This window comes from Ailuropoda melanoleuca, chromosome 4 (assembly GCF_002007445.2).
Source record: "Ailuropoda melanoleuca isolate Jingjing chromosome 4, ASM200744v2, whole genome shotgun sequence".
Classification (NCBI taxonomy): domain Eukaryota; kingdom Metazoa; phylum Chordata; class Mammalia; order Carnivora; family Ursidae; genus Ailuropoda; species Ailuropoda melanoleuca.
Window position 1 is genome coordinate 64,909,877 of NC_048221.1, and position 20,147 is coordinate 64,930,023.

At 46.3% G+C, this 20,147-nt stretch overlaps 1 long non-coding RNA gene across 1 annotated transcript; it reads left to right on the plus strand.

The window, feature by feature from the left end:
- Positions 1 to 424: 424 nt before the first annotated feature.
- Positions 425 to 3,254, plus strand: LOC117801946. Its single transcript, XR_004624823.1, has 2 exons — positions 425 to 749; positions 2,616 to 3,254. It is a non-coding gene; the product is annotated as an uncharacterized LOC117801946 (long non-coding RNA).
- Positions 3,255 to 20,147: the final 16,893 nt, after the last annotated feature.

Here is a 20,147-nt window from a genome sequence, read left to right on the forward strand (position 1 = left end):
TCCGTCACAGCCCTGACAATAACTGATGTTTTTAATGAGTCTACTACATTCTCGGGGAAAGATTAAACGTGCTCAAGGAGCTCTGCTTAAGAGCACAAGACGCGGTGTAATTAATCTTACAAGGATGACCGTGCAAAATAGTTACAAGTTTCCAAAGTGGGGCTCTCAGAGCAGTGAGCTCTGATTCCTAGAAAATCCACTTTAGAGCGCATTCCTGGATGATGCACAGTAAGGAGATGTGTCCGCTCTGGGAGGATGAGTCGGGGCGGACAAGAGGCAGGGGGCTTGTCAACTCTGGCGCACCAGGACTTGAGCAAAAGCACCACTTAAAAACAGTGCTCTCCTCCCTGAGTTGAAGAGGAAACCCAAGTTTCCGGAGGGAATTAGCCAAGTCACAAAGGAACCGCTAAAACTGGGAGGCCACATAGGAAAGAAAATGCTGGACAGATAGAAGCTTCTGGCCACAGTGTCCCAACGTGGGACCATGATAATTAAAAGGAAGCATTGGCAGGCACCCCGAAGCAGGCTCCCGAGGAGAGATCTTAGACAGCTGCCCTGTGGTTCTGGGGCAAGTGTGGTCCCTGGAGAAGCTGAAGCTGGAGTGCCAACTCACTGGCAGCATGGCTATGGCAGGGAGTCAGCTCTGTGGTTTCTTCTCTTCTGAATGCCAAACCATCACTGCAAAATGTCAGTCTGCCACTTACTAGCTGTGTGACCTTGGGCAAGTTACTTAACCTTTCTGAGCCGCAGTAAGTGATAGCTAATACTACTGTTTATTGTTATTAAAAGTGGATGAGTCTTGGGGGGGGCGCCTGGGTGGGTATCTCAGTTGAGTGTCCAACTCTTGATTTTGGCTTGGGTTGTGATCTCAGGGTCGTGGGATTGAGTCCCGTGTCGGGCTCTGTGCTCAGTGGGGAGTCTTCTTCTCTCCCTCTCCCTCTCTCTTTGCCCCACCCCTGCTTGCTCTCTCTCTCTCTAAAATAAATAAATAAAATCTTTTTAAAAATTAAGAATTATGTCATGCACAGCCCATCACCACAGAGCACTGTTTTGGGCAAACTTTTCCTATAAATTACCCGATAGTAAATCTTTCAGACACTGTGGGCCAAGAAGCAAATATTTGTCCTGGGTGGTAGGCACATTTTGGGCCCTGGTGCATCTGTTGGAGACAATCTCAGGAAGAACAACCTGTAGGCCAGATCAGTGCAATGGGGAAGTTCAAGGGGATTGAGCCCCCACTGTCAATTCTCTTTGCCAGATGACACCCAGACCCTCTCCTTCTGGAGAGCCCAACAGTCTGCCCTCAGGTGGCCAGAAGTGAGGTTACCGAGGCTCCAGCTCCCAGACTGGGAGCCCAAAGCACAGAGCCCAGCAGGCGTTGGGAACAGAGTGGGGAACAGGGTTGAGGGGCACACACCAGCCTGAGTTTGCGGTGCTCGCCCAGTACCCTTGGGCCATATAAAAATATACAAATATAGGTGGCACTTGGCCTGGGGGCTGCAGTTTGCTGACCCTTGATGTAGCAGGAGACGCTCAAAGGAAACCCAGTGTGAGTTCAGGAGGCTGACCAGTGAGCATATCCTCATCAGCATTCCCCGGAGCAGGACCCCATTAATGGGTTACGAAAACACTTTAGTGGGTTACTACTGGCATTTTTTTTTAATGTAAGAAAGAAAATGGAGTATATCCAGGTTTTCAATTGCATCCATATATATGGAAGTATGGTCTGGGGGCAATGCCAAATGTTCTCTTACTGAGGATGGGACTTTCTGTATACCTCAAAAGAGGTTCTCTCATCTATTCATCGAACATGTATGGAACACTTACTATGAAAGCTTAGTGATAAGTTCTCTGAGGAAACAGGTCAAGTCATAACCTTCTGTTTACCCTAAAACCTACCATCTTACCTGGTGGGTAGGAACCAAAGAGGGGAAAGGAATCTGCCAGCATGTGGGGCCAATGTCTATTCCTGGGAGGGCCCTGGTGAGGGGCAGGTCTTTGCCAGCAACCCCCCACCATAGCCCTCACAGACTCTTACAACCAGAACTTCTTACAGAGCCTCCAGTCCAGCAGTTCTCAAACTGGGCTCAGAGGAACCCGAGGGTTCCTTGATGTGCCTCAGGGATGCCCAGGGGCACAGGCTCTTGCCTTCCCTCCCTGACTGCAACCAGAGTAGCTTCGCATTTTCTTTCTATATTTTGAGGTGACCTGCACATTTCTTCTGACAAAGGGCTCCAGTTCCTGAACATTAAACACCAACCTACTCATAGATGCGCACTCATGTGTACCCGAAGCCAAGAACCACCTCCCACCGACCTTCCAGTAATTGCTCTGTGAGCCACAGGGGAGGGAAGGCCTTGCACTCACATGTAAACAAACTTCAAAGAGCTGTTTGGAAGGGAAAACTGGTCATGTGTTCTTGAAAAGAGGTCAAAGGACATTTGATAACAGGGGGAGTGATTATTTATTCAGAGTGTGACATGGAAGATCTGTAGGAGGTTATGAGGCCTGTTCAAGCGAGTAGAACCACAAGGTCTTTTTGGTCAGGTGAGTTTTTAAGTTTTAAGATGTGTGGTATCAAGTTCTGTTGACTACAGGAGGTCTGGTTTCCTCAGGGGGATATGAAAATCAGTCATCCGGAATGTACAACCAAAGCTGTCTGCCACCGTGTCTGAGCTTGTGAGACCCAGAGAAGGAGTCAGGGTTTCAACTGGGCCCCAACTAGCACGTGACGCTGGACAAGTGGCGCAGGTGACATCTCAGCTTCTCCACCTACAAACCCAGCGCAAGCCCATCTCTCTGCCTCCCCAAGTAAGACGACGCAGATGGAACCGTTTCAGGTCTTTCAGTACTTAAGGTGTCATGTTATTCATTTCCCCCAGTCATTTGTTTCCGGGTCTTGAAGGAAAATCTCACAAAAAGGGGAATTTTAATTATTACCAATTCACTGAGCTCTCAGCATAGCCTGAGAAAATCGTGACTTGTTTCACTTCTCAAGGGGCTTTCCTGGCAAGGGAGGTGTCCCTAGTGATTCCACACCCTCGTCTCTGGAGAGGAAAAACAATCACTTCTACCACAGCCATGGTATTGGACAAACCATTCATTGAAACAGCACCATGTTGAGTGAAAGTCAAATAACGCAAATGACCACCGTGCTTCGTTTGAATGCACCAGCCCTGGGTTTTGACCAATGATAGACACACTGCAAGCCTTTGTGATTTGTCAAGAATAAATTCCAAGCTTTTCATTTCAACCTAATTTTCTACTTTGGGCTCTGGATGCAATTAATCGTAGGCACTAAAAATCTCAGGAAAGGAGAACGCTCTCTGGAAATCCTGAGAGGAGAAGGGGTGAGGACCAGATTCAGGGACTGCCTGAGTTGATGCCCGGCCAGCATGTTATTGACACCACCCGTGTCCGTGCCCGCCTGCAACTGCAGTGCAATGCTGTAGCCCCAGAAAAAGCAAGCACATGATGGAAAGCAATCACCAAACAATGGACCTACATGACAGCCTTTGCAACAACCAGAGAATATTCTTCTATGTTTAGAAATGAGGCAACAGTGATACAAAGACAGAACACATGAGCTGTAGAATGAATGAGGTCATGTCACCCAGGCCTGATCAATCAGATGATCTCATGCTCACGGCCACAGTGAGCCATCCAGAGAGGAGCATAAGACATAGCTGAACAGAAATATCTGAGAAGATGATTTTTTCTCATGTGGATTGCTGTGCAAATATAAGGGTTGAGCTACCAGTGGCTAATATGCCTACTACATGAAAAGAACCCATTAAAGAGAAAAAGATAAGGCACCCTGACGATGGCCCCTGGATTTAGCCATGCCTGAAGCTGTGTTGTTCCCAGATTTTACTTAACTTTACTGTCTTTTAAGCCAACAGATTCTCTTTCTCTCCCTCTCTTTCTCTCTCTCTCTCTCTCTCTCCCTCATATACTACTTTGAGATGGGTTGTCACTTGCAAATAAAAAAAAATTACTAATATAAGTGCTTAGTTATAAGGATGAGATTATATGCAAAAGTTTTATATTTTTATTCATCTTTATATCTTGACCATGATTCAAAAAAAAACAAAAACAAAAACAGAAAGTGCCCTGGGTGAAAAACATATAAATTAGAAGTCTTGAATATTATCTTTATAAATACGTCAATGAGAGAAGTTGCCTGCTCATTTAATCCAAATGTGAAGTTAATCCTTGGTCAAATAGAGTCAAACAGGGGCTTTCCAAATTGGGGTGTATAATAGGATTTTGCTGCTTTGAATGCCATCCAAAGGAAACACTTCCAAAACACAGAATGCTCAGTGGACCCACTCAGTCTTTCAATCTAAGAGAAAAATGTTTATAGCTGTGAAGCTATAAAAACACTTCCAAGAAACTAAAGTCAAGTGTTTTCTGGAAAATCAATTTACTGCTTTACACTCACTAAGATGTGTTATTAATAAAATGCCCATTAAACTGTGGCTCTGAGTTCTGGTCTACTGTTGCTCGTGGGCCAGGATTCTTATGCCGTCCTCGTTCACTCCAGAGTCCGTGAGATGCTCTCACCGTCTCAGTGTGAACAACATTGAGAGGCAGCCACTGCCACAGGCATAATCCAAACTCTGGTCTAGCAAAAGACGTATTCTGCTAGAGAAACCCCAGTGGGCAAATGTAACAGTTCTGTGCCCAAGATCAGAGAGCTGTTCAGTGAAGGAGCTGGAATCAGAGACCCTGGTGGGCTGTCCCCAGCCTCATGCACTCTGGGTCTCATTTGGAAATGATGAGGAAAATCCGTGTGGCAAGTGTACCAGCCCCAAATCATGGCCATCCTCACCTCTGCATGTCAGAGTAGAGCCAAGACCACGTGATCACCCTCCACGGCACTGTGATACTTGGGCCACTGGGATGACACTTGGCCCATGACAACAGTCCTCAGTTTCCACTGCCCTATGATTGTAAGTCAAGGAGTGTTGGTTCTGCAAGGAACTCACGGCTCACTTGGGGCTGCTTATTTCACACGGGGGAAACAGAGGCCCACAGAGGGAATGTGATGTGTCCGAGGTCACACGGGCACGCCTGGTGACAGAGCTCAGACCCAAACCCAGATCTCTCTCACCTGCCAGGGAATTCTGCCTCTAGAGCTGCTCTATCTTCGCACATGCTTGCCTTCCACCTGGTGCCCAATGCTGGACCTCCAGCTCGTGGTTAATCCTGCAGGGTGGCAGGTGTGCTGACTGGCCGGGCTTCACCTGACCCCAGCTCTGCCAAACTCTGGAGACATTGCTGTACCTCTAAAACGGATTTTTTTTTTCATTTTCCTTTAGTTTTAAAAATCAGTTTTAATGTTTTAATAAGCAATTCTAAAGATGTCAATTTGAAAGCACAGCTTGAATTATTTCATTTTGATTCACTTGTGTGTATGTGTATAAATACACACATATTTACACAGATTTAGATACACACATACATATGCATGTATACATTTCCATATACAGAAATACATACAGAGAAGGGAAGGAAGGGAAAGGCAAAAGAGATCGTATCCCATAAAACAGTAGCCGAAACTCAGTCCCTCTCTCCACCCCCAGCCCTGATCAAGATTTTAGCATTGCTCACATCCCTGTCTTTGACTACTACTGAAGATGTGGTGCCCTTTGCTCAGCGTGGCTTCCAGAAGCACCTGCAGAAGTAGGCACCCATGGTAGATCGCAGCAGCTGAGCCCAAACCAGCCAGACTCCCAGAATTCCCTTCAGGTGCTCTGCCCACTAGCTGTACTCTTTCAAATGATTCCAAGTGAATATTTCTTGAGAGAGACAAACAAGAAAGAAAAGCAGGGATCGCATTGTGGCTTTGGGTGCAAAGTTACAGAGGTTAGGACTGTCAGATCCAAGTGGCAAAAAGGCACTCATCACTGTAGGACCAAAAGGCAAGCGCTCTGCAAAGCGGCTGTCCTTGTGGAATGCTGGGAGGAAGAACAAATGAATCTTCAATGGCGAGGGGGCCGGGGGGCATGAGGTAGGGGGAAGGGAGAGGAACAGTCCCAAAGTGGCTTGGGGCCGTGTGTGAGACTCATGCCCACAGGTACGGGAATGATTCCTCACCTCACTCTCCAGAGTAGAAGATTCTCACCGAGCCCCTAAGTCAAGCTAGCTGCTTGTGAGTGATGGAGTGTTGACCCGGACTGTGTGGTGCAGTCAGAGGACACGCTCCAGTGAAGAGGGTTCGCCTGGCTGCCCAGATCAGAACAGACAGCCAAAAAATGTTAAGTTTCCTTGTCCCCATCTTACGTGGCTGGGTAACCAACTGCCCTTTATGTTCACACCAGGTTCTCTGATTGGAAAGCCTGACACGGTGACGGGGAGACGTGTCCTGGCACAGACGGGATGCGCGGGACCCCCAGTAGCAGGGAAACCTGCGGCCTGTGCTGATAAAGCCATCTACTCCCCTTCCCCGTGCGCCTACTGCGAACATGGAATTACACCTGTTAATTAAATAGTTAATTGGTTTTCCCCTTGAAAGAGCTCTCTTCGGGTAATTGGAATATCTAAAAAACTGTTCTGGGGCTTGGGCGCTGGACAGGGGAGGCCTAGAAAATTCTCCTTCCATTGGGAGAAGAGGAGCGAGGTCAGCACCCAGATGTTCTCACATTTCATAAGGTTCAAACTGGGGAAGAAACTAATGATTCTGGACCAGCAGTTCACCACCACCTCATACACACACACACACACCCCAAACCATCCCCTCAGAGGAAGAGCCTACACAATTGACCTGTCAACTCATGGTGACTTCTTAGAGCCCACATCCGAGCAGACCCTCGTTACCACTGCAAGGATGACGACCTTGACGGATGACAAGTCCGCACGGCCCCGGAGGCCCATTTCCTCCCACTGGCAGCTGAGCTGGGAGCTGACTCAGTAGGTCTCAGTTAGCTGAAGGGAAGAGCAAGCTGCCATCACCCCCTGAGTTCTAGAAGCCTCCCCTCTCCCTCTAGGTCACTTTTCTGAGCAGAGAGCATCCATTTTCACATAGTCTCACTGTCTTTGTCCCTAGACCCCACGTAGAACTTTATGAGTGGGGATCCCCTCTAGTAGACCAGACTTTCTGTGCCTGGCCCCAAATGCTACGTGATGAACACACCAGGACTAATGTGGGCTCTTAGCCAAGACATGTGGCTCACTCTTTCTGAATATTCACTTCTGCTTTGTGTCATCTTTTTTTTCCTCAACCTCCTTCAGTGGACTCTTCCTTTTACTGCCATGCTACCTGCTTCAGCCAGGCACTCCCCTTTTTAAAAGAGCTGATTTGAATCCTGTCTCTATTGGGAGGCCAGATATACAGGTGTCAAAGGATAAATATACTCTTGGAGCAGACCAGAGAGCTTTCCTTTGTGGGAGAGATCAAAAAATCAGGAAAGAGAAAGAAAAAAAATCAGGAAAGGAACTAAGTCCCCCAAAGACCACAAGACTTTGAGCCTCTGTAACTAGGATGTTGGAACACAGAAATGACAGAGAAGAGAGCCACACTGTAGTAAGAAGGACCTTTCCAGGGGTCCATTCGGTAGAGTGAGCCCAGAAAGCCTTGTTCACCTACAGTGAGAGCTGTCTCTCAAATCTGGTCCCCCCTGTGCTGTGGCAGCTTTCTCTGGCACTTTGTAGAAGGATGCTTTGCAGAAGCCATTAGCAGGGCCTCCCCTGATGAAGGAGTGCCCAGCTGGAGCCCTGCAGTATCTGACCTATCGTGCAATAGCCAACAGGAGAGCAAAGGGCTCCACACCAGCCCACACATAGGGCACACACGGTCACGATCGAATGAATGAGAGCATGAGTGAGTGAGCGAATGAGAACACAAGGATCTAGAGCACTAGAAACCCAGTTCGTGGAGCTCATGGGATTCTGCCAGTAGGACTCGGTCCTTTACAGATGATCCTTAACAATACAGAGAATCTTTCTAGCTGCTGTGTCGGCTGAATTAAAATTGAGAAATGTAATAGATCGAGCAGTATGCAGAAGCTGTTAAGGTCAACCCATGAAGAGGACCAGGAGTAGGACAGACACATCGCCAGAGCTCTCTAGGGCAGCGTCTGTGGCCAGTTCTTCCATGAGAAGTATCAGTGCTTAACATCAGGACAATACCGTGCATACACTTGTGCTTTATGCTGAATCGGATGTATACATATTCACACGGACCTTTGGCTCTCTGGATTTGGTGATCAAATACTCTTTTTGTGGTTATTATAAAATCCTGAGTCCAAGGACTTCTTTGGGCATTAGTGAGGAGCTGTAGCTGAACCAGGCAGAGGCAACATCTATAGGCCCAGGCACACAGAGGGTAGTCCAGGGAAGCAACGTTCACAAAAATAGGGCCTAAATAGAGTCAATTTGGGTCTGCAGGGGCCACCACTTACCCAGGGATGTTATAACATCTACAGCAGCCAGCCTCCAAGACGACCCTCTCCAGACGATCCTCACTTTCTAGTAGCCATGCGTAACCTGCAGAAATAACAACAGGGGCCTCCTAAGGCTAAGTCACAAACAGCATTGTAGCTTCCACAGGGGTATTTAGGACACACATTCCAAAGGAAGCCAGGCATGTTATGAAGACACTCAAGCTGCCCTGTGGGAATGCTCATGGCAGGGAACTGAGGCCCCCACCAACAGCCAGCATGACTTGGTCAGCCTCGAGCCTTCTTGGAAGCAGAACTCACAGCCCCAGTCAAACCTTCAGATGATAGCAGCCCTGGCTGGCATGGTAACTACAACCTCGTAAAGGTCCTGAGCCAGAATGCAGCTGAGCCAGTACTCCTGAATCACTGGCCCTCAGAGACTATGAGCTAATAAATGGTTGTCCTTGTTCAAGCAAGAGAAATGTATTAAACAGCTATAGATAACTAATACAGTGTCTATTTCAGCTGTGCATAAGGCATTTTTCACTCAATTCCAAACTCTTAACTCTATTAACTGAATAGTTGAGAGTTGCAAATATATGGCTTATGTACCCACTACCCCAATCCTCTTCATTTTTTTATAATAATATTTTTCTATTGTATTACATTAGTCACCATACAGTACATCCCTGGTTTTTGATGTAAAGTTCCATGATTCATTAGTTGCATATAACACCGAGTGCACCATGCAATACGTGTCCTCCTTAATACCTCACCGGTCTATCCCATTCCCCCACCCCCCTCCCCTCTGAAGCCCTCAGTTTGTTTCTCAGAGTCCATAGTCTCTCATGCTTCATTCCGCCTTCTGATTACCCCCCCTTTCTTTATCCCTTTCTTCTCCTACCGATCTTCCTACTTCTTATGTTCCATAGATGAGAGAAACCATATGATAATTGTCTTCATATTCAAAAAATACAGGAGAATTTTGGAAGATAAAATAAAAAAACTCAACGATATATGTGTGTATATATATATACATACATACACACACAATATCCATGCACACTCATATACACACACACACACACGTATGTTACTATCTCTCTCTGCCCCCCCCAGTCACACACAAATACACACAATAACAGTACACAATTAGAACCCTGGGAACTTTGGATCTAGTTTAACCTATGTAAAATGGGTAAAATTTGATGCATGAAAGGTACTCTAAGGGAAAGAAGTGCACCCCGGCCAGGAGAGCTTTGACCAAAGTTAAGTGTGTGTTGATGACATATCTAGAAGGGACATGTTTTGGAGTCAAACCAGGAAAATCAGGTGACCCAGGAACAAAAGGTGCCATGAACTTAGCCAGGATCACTCCTAACATTTCTAAGGCTTGAAATGAGATTCCAAAGCGATGCCACATACCATGTATCTGGATATTTCTAAGGTATTTAATATAGACTTAGGAATACTAAGTCTGAATTTCTACCTCTTTGTGTCTGGGGCCTATAGCCAGCAACCAGGTGGTTCCCTGACCCTAAAACTATAGGGGATTCCCCGCCATGCCCACCAACCCACACCTTACTCTTCTGACTCAGGATTTCTAAGCAGTTCCAAAACCACATCCTCCCAGCCAAAGGGAGGAAAGAACTATAATTATCCAGGGAACCCAGATCCTGCCTAGACATCCACTTTTAGCAACTGGGGACAGTCAACTTTAAACAAAAGCAGCAACTGTCTCCCGGTCCTCAGTGCAGACCTGTGATTTTCTCCTCTTCCCACACAAACCCAGTGCTCCCGCCTCATATCCTTAGGCTCAGAGGGGTCCAGTTGGGTTCAAACAACTTTCTTCCATAACCCCCCTTCGCTCAGTTTTTGGCCAAACCTTCAAAAAAATTTCTTAGGGGACTGAAATTAAATTTTAAAAGAAGTCTTTGGGATTTGCTGCTTATTTTTCTAAAGTGTGGGGCCTGGAGCAGGGCTGTCTTACAGATCTAAGTGCAGTTCTGACCCCAGCCATCATGGATGCCGTTGCTGGAAGATGTTCTTAATCAAGGCCAGTTGAGGATTCACCATACTTCTCCTTGAACAGGGTGCAGTTGAAGGAATAGAAGCATCTGATAGTTGACCACTAAGATCCCTTTTAGTGGAGATTCCATCTTTCATGATCCTTTAATATCCCTCACTGGCAGCTGGTCCTTGGGTAGGATTTTATGTCCCCCATTCCTTTCAAATGAGCATAGCGGATTCTTGCTATCCATGTGAGCACTGAACTGCTCAAGGTTAGGGAAAAAGAACTAAAACAAGGGTCAAGGGAACCCAATTTTGCCAACTTCACACTATGAGAATGGATCCCTCAGTCTCCCCATCTGCCCTGTCCAAACTCCTAAAGGGTGAGAGAGTTATTACCTTAAGGATAGAGACTAAACGATCCTCTTCTTGGCCTCTTGCCCACATCAGTAATCCCAGCTGGTGTTCCAGTATCCCAGGGATACTACAGATGAGGGGTCAGTAGACTAAGCCCGAGGACAGAATCCTGCCCTCTCCCTGTTTTCCCAGCTGTGTCTACTGCTTTACCTAATGTCTATGGCTGCTTTTGTGCTATAATGGCAGAATCGAGCAGTCGATAGAGACTGTTGGGCCAGCAAAGCCTGAAATATTACCATCTGACTCTTCACAATTTTCTAACCTCTCCTCTAGATGATGACAGCCATTAGCACTTCTAGTGCTTACTATGTGCTGGGCATTGTTCTAGGTACCGTACCTACCTATCACATTTCATCCTCACACCAAAATTTGAAATTATCTGATGAAATTATGCCAGTTTCACAGATAAGGAAACAGAAGCAGAGAAAGAGCTTAAGGAACCTTCTCCAATGTCACCAACATAATAGGGGCTGGGACTCAGCCCTGGCTGGTCTGGGTCCAGAAACCATGCTCTTAATGGCTGGACTATAGTACCTGAAAATCCCATCAGGAAAATTCCACCTACATTACCGGTGGCATTGATTCCATACAGCCTTCAGATTCCAAATTCAGCCCCACAGTTACCTCCATAAATCACCGGGAAGGGATAGGCCAACTGTAATGAACAAATGGACATTCTGGAATTCAATAGCTTCCTAAATTTGGTCAGAATGAGCCCATCTGTGGGAACCTGAACATCGCTGGGCACCAACAAAATGGAGTTTCTGGCGGCAACATGGACCTTCCTGAAGACCGCAGTGGCTTCACTCACGCAAGGGCAGCGGCCCTGATAAAGTCTTTCCTGAGTCACCAGCCAGGCCCCTCAGTGCACACCCAATCCTTCACCCTGGGACACAATGCTGGGGATGCTAAGCTTTGCCTTAGCACATCTGCAACCCTTCCCATCGGTGACCCCATTTTATCAGTTTGCCTCAAAGAAATGTTAACAGTAAACTCCAGCCTATTAAAGTCCTCCACTGAGGGAAGAAATGACTGTTTATTTAAGTTCCTTGCTTTAGTAAAGCATGACTATTTCCATTCTGGAAGCGTTTTTTGAAGAATGCCAGCCAGCCATCATTCAATAGTGGCTTTCAAAGCAATGGTTGGTATCAATGAGCAGCAAGAGGAAAGCTTCTGAAAACAAGGCCATTTGATGGAAGATCCCAGAAGACTTCATGAATCCTGATCAAATCAGCTACTGGCTTCCAGCAAGTGTTGGCCTGAATCCCAGTTTTTGGCTTGACTTAAAAGGACTTGTGTAGCCCCACCCATCCACACAAACAGGAAGACCTATTCCATCTATCGGATCTACTGGAAGTGATACACACTCTCCCTTTCTGGCCATGTGGGGAGACCAGGGCATGTGTCCTTGGCCTGAGACATCTCCATTGTCTTGGCTCTCTGTGGAGCAGGGGTGGCTGGGTTGCAAAACGCTGTGCGGGTGTCATGGCCAACTTAAACATCTCAGATGAAAAATTGCTTTTGGGTACAACTAACTTCCTAAATCACTTCAGTCTTAAAACGAATCCTTCGAAGGAACTAGAAAAGATGTTAAAAGGCCTCTAACTTAACTCCTTTGTTTTGCAAATAAGAAACATTCAGCCATGTTTGGTGACAGGAGGCTAAGACTTCACCGTTCGCCCCAATGTAGCCAGAGAAAGTCAGTCTGATTAATGAAATGGAAGAGGAAAATGTGCATTTAGTAAAACAATGCTTTGAAAAATAGTGTTGTTCCCATCGCGGAACATCTGGCTTCCTCCCCAGAGACAACTGCATTTACCAGTCTTCCATGCATCCTTTCAGGAACGTTCCAGATTGAGACGGCGTCATCAGTATGTATGCAGATAAACTTCTCTCCCATGAATCAGTGAGTCCATGTGATCACTCTGGGTGTTGCCACAAACACGACCAGGACCGTTTGTATTAACGAGACGCCACCAGGCCCACACCCCTTCTGATATTCATCACCTGCCACGTCCTGCATGTGCACCCTCCACGCTCATTCCTGTCCGCGGAACACAGCCCCAGCTGGCAGTCCACATGCTGCCCACCTAAAATTGGGCTAAAGGAGCTTAAGTGCGAACTCCCTGAATCCGGCTGGGCATTTAGCAACATTACCTGTAACAGGCATGCGTCATGGCACTTGGTATTTCACCAGGTTGGGGGAAATCCTCTTTGGCTTGGACACTATTCAGGAAGTTATTTCTCCTGCCAAATAGAGTTGAAAACACCCCTCCATCAGGATGCCTGGGTGGCTCAGTGGGTTAAGCATCTGCCTTTAGTTCAGGTCATGATTCCAGGGTCCTGGGATTGAGTCCCACATGGGACTTCTTGCTCAGCAGGAAGCCTGCTTCTCCCTCTGTGTGCTGCTTCCCCTGCTTGTGTGCTCTCTCTCTCTCTCTGACAAAGAAATCAATAAAATCTTAAAAAAGAGAAAGAGGAAGAAGGGAGGGAGGGAGAGAGAAGGAAGGAAGGGGGAAGGAAGGAAGGAGGAAATGAAGGAAAGAAAGAAAGAAAGAAAGAAAGAAAGAAAGAAAGAAAGAAAGAAAGAAGAAAAAAGAAAGAAAGAAAGAAAGAAAGAAAGAGAAAGAAAGAAAGAAAGAAAGAAGAGAAAAGCCCCCTCCATCAAGTACAGCAAGCCCGCAGAAGAAGACACAGAGCCGCAGATGAGGCGGAGAATGGAGAGCCGGCAGCCGCCACCAGAAGACCACCTCCTGGCCGCATGAAAAAAGCAGCAGCCAGAGTTCTGCAGAGCTGGACGAAACGCCCTCCTCAGCTAGGCCACTGGCAAACCCTGCTAGCCACCGCCAACCACCTTGCCATTTAATTGACTCCCCGGACAATAACCAAAAATTGGGCCATCTAAGTCAAGCCCCTTGTCCCATGGTGATATGTCATAGGAGTTCTGCTCTTGGAAACCCACATCATGCAATAAAACAATGCCAAAACTAATAACTACACTAAAAACACACATGCCTTTACCACTATTTAANCTGTGCCTTTACCACTATTTAAGATTTATTTATTTGAGAGAGAGAGAGCATGTGTGTAAGCAGGGGGAGGGGCAGAGGGAGAATCTCAAGCAGACTCCCCGCTGAGCATGGAGCCCCCGTGGGGATCGATCCCAGGACCCTGAGATCACAACCTGAGCCGAATCGAGAGTCAGTCACTCAACCGACTGAGCCAGCCAGGAGCCCCTCTTTTACTACTATTTAAATCAAACCCAATTTAAAAACAACCTAGGGACACCTCACCTGGCTAGCTCAGTAGGAAGAATGTGCGACTCTTGATCCCAGGGTTCGAGACCCACATTGGGGGTAGAGATCATATAAATAAATAAAAACTTATAAATAAATAAATAAATGAATAAATAAATAAAAGCAACCTAATAAGTGTGTCTTTGGGAGGATTCTCCTGCCTGGTTGGATATGCTGCAGTTTCTTTGAGGTCCAGTGACTCCTGCACCAAAGCCATTTACTTCATCATTTCCATTTTACCTCCCTAGAGTTTTCTCCCTGGAATTCACCTTCAGAATCTAGGTCAGCTGTCTCAAATATTTTATTTCTAGTTGATGCTACCAAAAAAAGAAAAAAAAACTTTTAATACTATATGTGGGGGTGTGGGGATATTTCCATGGTAACCTCTCCTTTTACTTGACCTGCCCCGTGATCTGCCGTTAAAATCCACCACCTAAACCACCTACAAGGTAAGAAAATAGTCTCGTGAACTGAGGGGCCAATGAGGATTCCCCCAAATCTCTCATGACCGCACCACATTGTCAATATTCTACCAGCAGCAGTGCAGACACCTGTTCGACGGTAAATGCTCTCTACCGGGGTGATCCACGAACCTCGTCAGTTAGTAAAATCTCAGCACACCTCCAGATGGAACTCGTGGTAAAATGAGAAGAAACTGAGGAGTTGGGGCCGTTAGCCCTCTGAACGACTCACAGCTCAATTAAACGGGTGCAGTTAGAGCTGCCTTGCCACTCCCACGGGTTGCTGCAAGGATGAAATGAGTTCAGTAAAAACTACATAAAAATATGAGCTCATGATTTTCTTGCCCATAGCCAGACTCCAGGAAAGAAGAGAAGGAAAGACCCAGGATGAGGGGGCTCACCAGCTAGACCAACATTCCAAGATAAAGGAGATGCTCAGGGACAGGTCGAAGTGGCCCGAGGGGGGCTTCGTCTGCAGTGTGCAAGGACAGGACTGTGACACTGGGGTGACGGTTTGCCCTGAGGGCGACCTCAAAAGGTTCAGGATGTTCCCACTGATTTCTGGGCATATGTTGCTATGACACCCTCTCCACGACTTCTTCTAGATCCTTGGCAAAATCCCTTTTTCAGTTTGTGCCGTGTCTGGAGACAGAATGTTCCATGAGCTTACTCCCTGCTCTGTGGGGTCATGTATTCGTGTGTGTGTGTGTGTGTGTGTGTGTGTAACCTTCCATGCATTGCCAGGCATGCCCTGCTTCTCCTGCTCCAGAAACAGGTAGGCAAAGTCCATTTTCAGTCTAAAGGTATCTTTTTTAAACAGTTTTACAGATGTGGATTCTCCAGGCTGTCCAGTCCCAACCACAGAGCCTGCCCTCATGCACCCCCCTGATTTGTTCAGCCCATAAAAACCACCCCTGGTTTGCAACGAGTAACTGCGGTTACTGCACGCAGGGCTTGGGTCTGGGCGGCACACATCAGCATCTCCTGTGAGGGTGCTGTGCCTGGAAAGGGGCTTCGGGCTGGGCAGGATGTAAGGGGAGACCAGGGAATGATAACTCCCCAGTAATCTAGGAAATCAACCAGCCATCAGAGAAATCACTGTAATCCAAAAACGCCCAGAACCCAAGGCTCAGAGAGACCAGGAATTGGAAGTCTTGATCAATGTCATCTAATGATTATGACAATTTAAGGAGCATTTATTCTGTGACAAACAGCTACCATATATTACTTCATTTCATTTGATCCCTAAAGCCACTTTATGAGATAGGCATTATCCTCCTAGTTTGTGGAGATTTGAAGGAACCTGTCCGATGTCACACACTGAGAAGTGGCTGAACCGGGATTTGAACCCAGGCTAGACGGGTGCTTATTTAGCCACCATATTACTACCTCATCTCCGTGGTCTGATGCATGCTGGAGACGTCCAGGAAGGAGGTGGGATGGCCAGAGGTGAAGGACAACTCTGAGCCTAAAATTTCTGGCCAGATTTTTTAAATATAAAATGATTTAGGGTAGGAGGAAGAGGTGGTCGAAAAAACAGCTCTCAGAGCAAAGGGTGTTGTGGAAATGTAAGAAAAAATCTTTCATCCTTGGTATCTCTAACACCCTCCTTTGCAGACATCTGATCAACCACTCTTGGTAAATGTTTGCTATAGAAATTGATACCAAAAAAAGTTTTAAAATTAACATTTCTATTAAAATCAATAATCTGCACTTGGGCTCTTCCAAGATTTGAGGGCTGTCCCTGGTCAGGTAAGAATGTGTTGCTTAACTGCCTCTTTGTTGCCAGGTTCCTGAAAAGTTGACTCTAGAATGACCTGTCTGCCCAGGCCCTGACCATCCTGGGCAGGCAAGGTGCACAGAACCCCAGGGCAGCATCCCTTCAGAGTCACGTTCCAAGGCCTTCCTCAGTCAAGTGGAGGCCAGTTCTAAACTCACAGACTGAGGATACCCTGGGGTTGGCAGCATCAAATGACCTCATAGCCACAGCCACTAAATAGCTGATTCCAAACTTTGGAGATATTCCATCTACACGTTTGATGTGAAAAAGCAAACGCCAGAAATTGAGGGGAAATAAGGATGTCATCTACTTCTCTGTTCAAAGCGTGCATTCTGAAAAGCATTTATTCCACTTCCTGGGCTTAGTGGCCCATTGACCTTGAATTTCTCTAAAAGAAAAATACCTTCCTAGCAATGTCAAGCACAGGAACACCCGGGCATCTCCACCACTGCTGGTGAAAATCTAAGTATGTAGTACCTTTCTGAGGGTATTTTACTTAAAGCCCTTGGAATGCACATCCCTTGGGCTCAGCAGTTTCATTCCTGGGAATTTACCAAAAGGAGCTATTAGGTAGGTGTGGGCAAAGTCGAGGATGTTTATTGTGGTATTGTTCATAATCACTAAAAATTAGAAACAACTCAATTCCCTGTGGTAGAAATTGGCTAAATAATTTTTACAATGTTGACTCAAGGGAATATCATTCATGTCATTAAAAATTATCTTGTAGATATGCATTACTGATGTGGAAATATCAACCCCAACCCTACTTGAACCTTTTGGGATTTTAGTAGATGTCACCTTTCATGAATGACTTCCATCCACTTCTGTAATGATATTTAAAGGGCAATTTCATTGTCCTTGTCCCACTCAAACATCAAGTGGCTCCCTGTAGTATGTTCTAGAATGTTGAGTAAATCTGACTTTAATTACCTCATGATTGTACAAGCTTATGGTACCCATTCTTGATTTACCCAAGTGGAAATCCCAGGTTTGATAAACGACCTCATCTGAAAGTCATGGTCTCCTCTGGATTCTGGTCCTACTTCAGACCTGTCCCAAATCTAACCTGACGACTTCAAAACACAGCCAGTATAAAAGCAGGCATTTATCACACTAGACAGGAAACCTAGACACCAAAACCAACATTTGAGATAAATGGATACTTCAACCTGATCCAAAATGAGGGAGTACAAAAGAAATCTCTAACTTTGCACATGACTCAGTTCTTCCAAATGATAAAACGGAAAGCTGTTGAACTTCAAAAAGATCCAACAAAGAAACAAGGAGTAGGCAGGAATCTACAGCTGTACTTCTCTGGGAATATTTGTGATTATACTTTCCCTTAAAATGACTTCCAGAGAAGTCACCTTTACTGTTTTTGTAAGATAAAGATGTCAGTCTATCCATCATAACCCTGAAAAGAAACACAGCCATTCATTGTGTCCATTTCTTGGCAACATTTATCCATCGCCCCACTGACTCAAAGGGTAGCAAAGCCACCACTGTCAGAAACGGGCATTGTATGTTTACCCAAAACCAAGTTCCAGCCGTATTTGGAAAAGCGTGTGAACTTTGAGTTACCACATCTTTAAAAAGAGGCTCAAGGAAACTCTCAGAGCACAAATGATGGTTGCAGAGATGTGTACAAGGTGTACAAACATTAGACAAGAAGACAGAACTGGATGAAAATCCCAGCAAGGCCACTGACAGTGGGTGCGGCCTGGACAGGCTTCCCCTGGAGTCCAGAGGATTTGATCAGGTTACATTTGTGAAAGGTCCTTTCAGGACGCCTGGAATTTACTAAGGGCTCAGAAAAAGCCTGATTTGCCTTTTAAAAGGAAGCACACTATGGGGAGGGAGCCTGTCATGTTGAGGGTCTTCAATCAGAAAAGATGATGGCACTGGGGATACTAACATCATAAAAACCAGGAGAGTGCGTACAATGAGACCACCCTCCCCAAGACCCTTGAGAAACCAGCCAGTGCCCTGTCCCACCTCCAGAGAGCCAGCATTTAGTGGAAAGCACCACAAGGACCCCAGACCAGTTCAGGGCAAGATCTAAAAGCAGTGACAGCCAGTAGAAAAAGGACAGCAGCCTGGCCAGAGGCAGCCATCCATGGAAACTTCGAGGGCTTTCCCTAGCCCCCTGCCAGCCCCAACCAACCCAGAGGTGTTCATTCTGGGGAAACAAAGAGGGTGTAAGATGACAGACCCTGCCATATAAACAAGCACACACACACACACACACACACACACACAGAGCGGTGGGTAAACGGAAGACATAAATCACGAGATTAAGTTTTTTAAATGAATACCAAGTCTTAGCAATCAGAACTAGACTGTTGCAATAACACAACATTATTGAAAAGTTATGCAAATGGACCAATGAGTCATTAGGGGGATCCCCACCCAGAGGAAAATGAGTGTGTCAGGACACAATTGGCAGTAGTTATCAAAAAAAAAAATTATAAACTATGTCATGCTTTTGCCCCCAAAGAGGTGAGATGCCTGACTAAATTAGTTACATAATTGGTGAAAGAAGATGTCTTTTTTCCATCAATACCTATGTGACTGAGGTCACTTGCAAGGTGAGGGAGGAGGTGGCCTTCTCTGCACGGCTGGTCTCCTGACCTCACTGGGACATGGGGGACACCAGTGCTGCCTGCTAGAATCCCTCCTTGAGCCTAGGCATGACGTCAGTGAACCAGCTCCTCACTTTCCGAGCACCCAGCTGGTCGCCTCAGACCCCTGGCCTCTTTAGCTGTGGGCATTCCCCCAAACTGTTGTACTTTCTGCTTTACTTTCTCTCAGAAAGCTCATCCGTGCTCATTGCTTTACCTGCTAACCCCTCATGGAAACCTCCTCACACTGCATGTCGTTCCTACTGCTCTGTACCCTTATGTTTACAGACGACTCTGGAGACTTAAGTCTTAAAAGTCAATGCTGAGAATGGAGTGTGCTTCCCCTAGGGGCAGGCTCTTCCGATGCTTCGTCCCAAATCCCAGATATGGGTCATAGAGAAAAACAGAGAGACGCCCAAACTTCCCCCATGATTTCTAAATGTGTATGTTGTTGGAACTTAGTCAAAACAGCTGCATTTTTGGCCTAAATTTAAAGATGGTAGTCTCCTTCTAAGAAGAGTAACACTTCAGTGACTATAGGAACCAGAAAGTAGTGTCCATGTTCCGGTTATCTACTGCTAAGGAACAAATTACTTCAGAACTTAGAAACTTAAAATAACAAGCATATTACTTCATCTTACAATTTAGTAGGTCAAGAACATGGGCGGCTGGGTGACTCATCTGTTCCATGTGGCATCAACAGAGGCAGGTGGCACTCGGTTGGAAGAGGCCCAGTGTGGTGGGTCTCTGATACATCTGGCACCTTGGCAGGGGCAGTTGGGTGGCCGGGCTCAGCTGATACTCTCGAGTAGAGCGCTTACTGGGGCCTCTCCAGCCTGGCAGCCTCAGAGAAGTTAGACATCTAACATGGCAGCACAAGACGCCAAGAGTAAGTGCTCCTATCGAGACGCTCAGCTGTAAGCTACAGAGATTCCTGTGAGCAAACTCTGTACAGCCCAGGAAGTTACTCCTGCCTCATTCTATGGGTCAAGCAAGACACTAAGACCAGACTGAATTTAGAAGGAGGAGATTTAAATGCCACTTTTGGTGAGAGAAGTGGCAAAGAATTTTCTACCATCTCTTTTTTCCCCCAACCATCTTTCATCTACCACAGACCCTACTGTCGTCCCTTTCACTACTGTGTGCTTGGGTTAGGCCAGCTAATTTGCTCAGTGGAT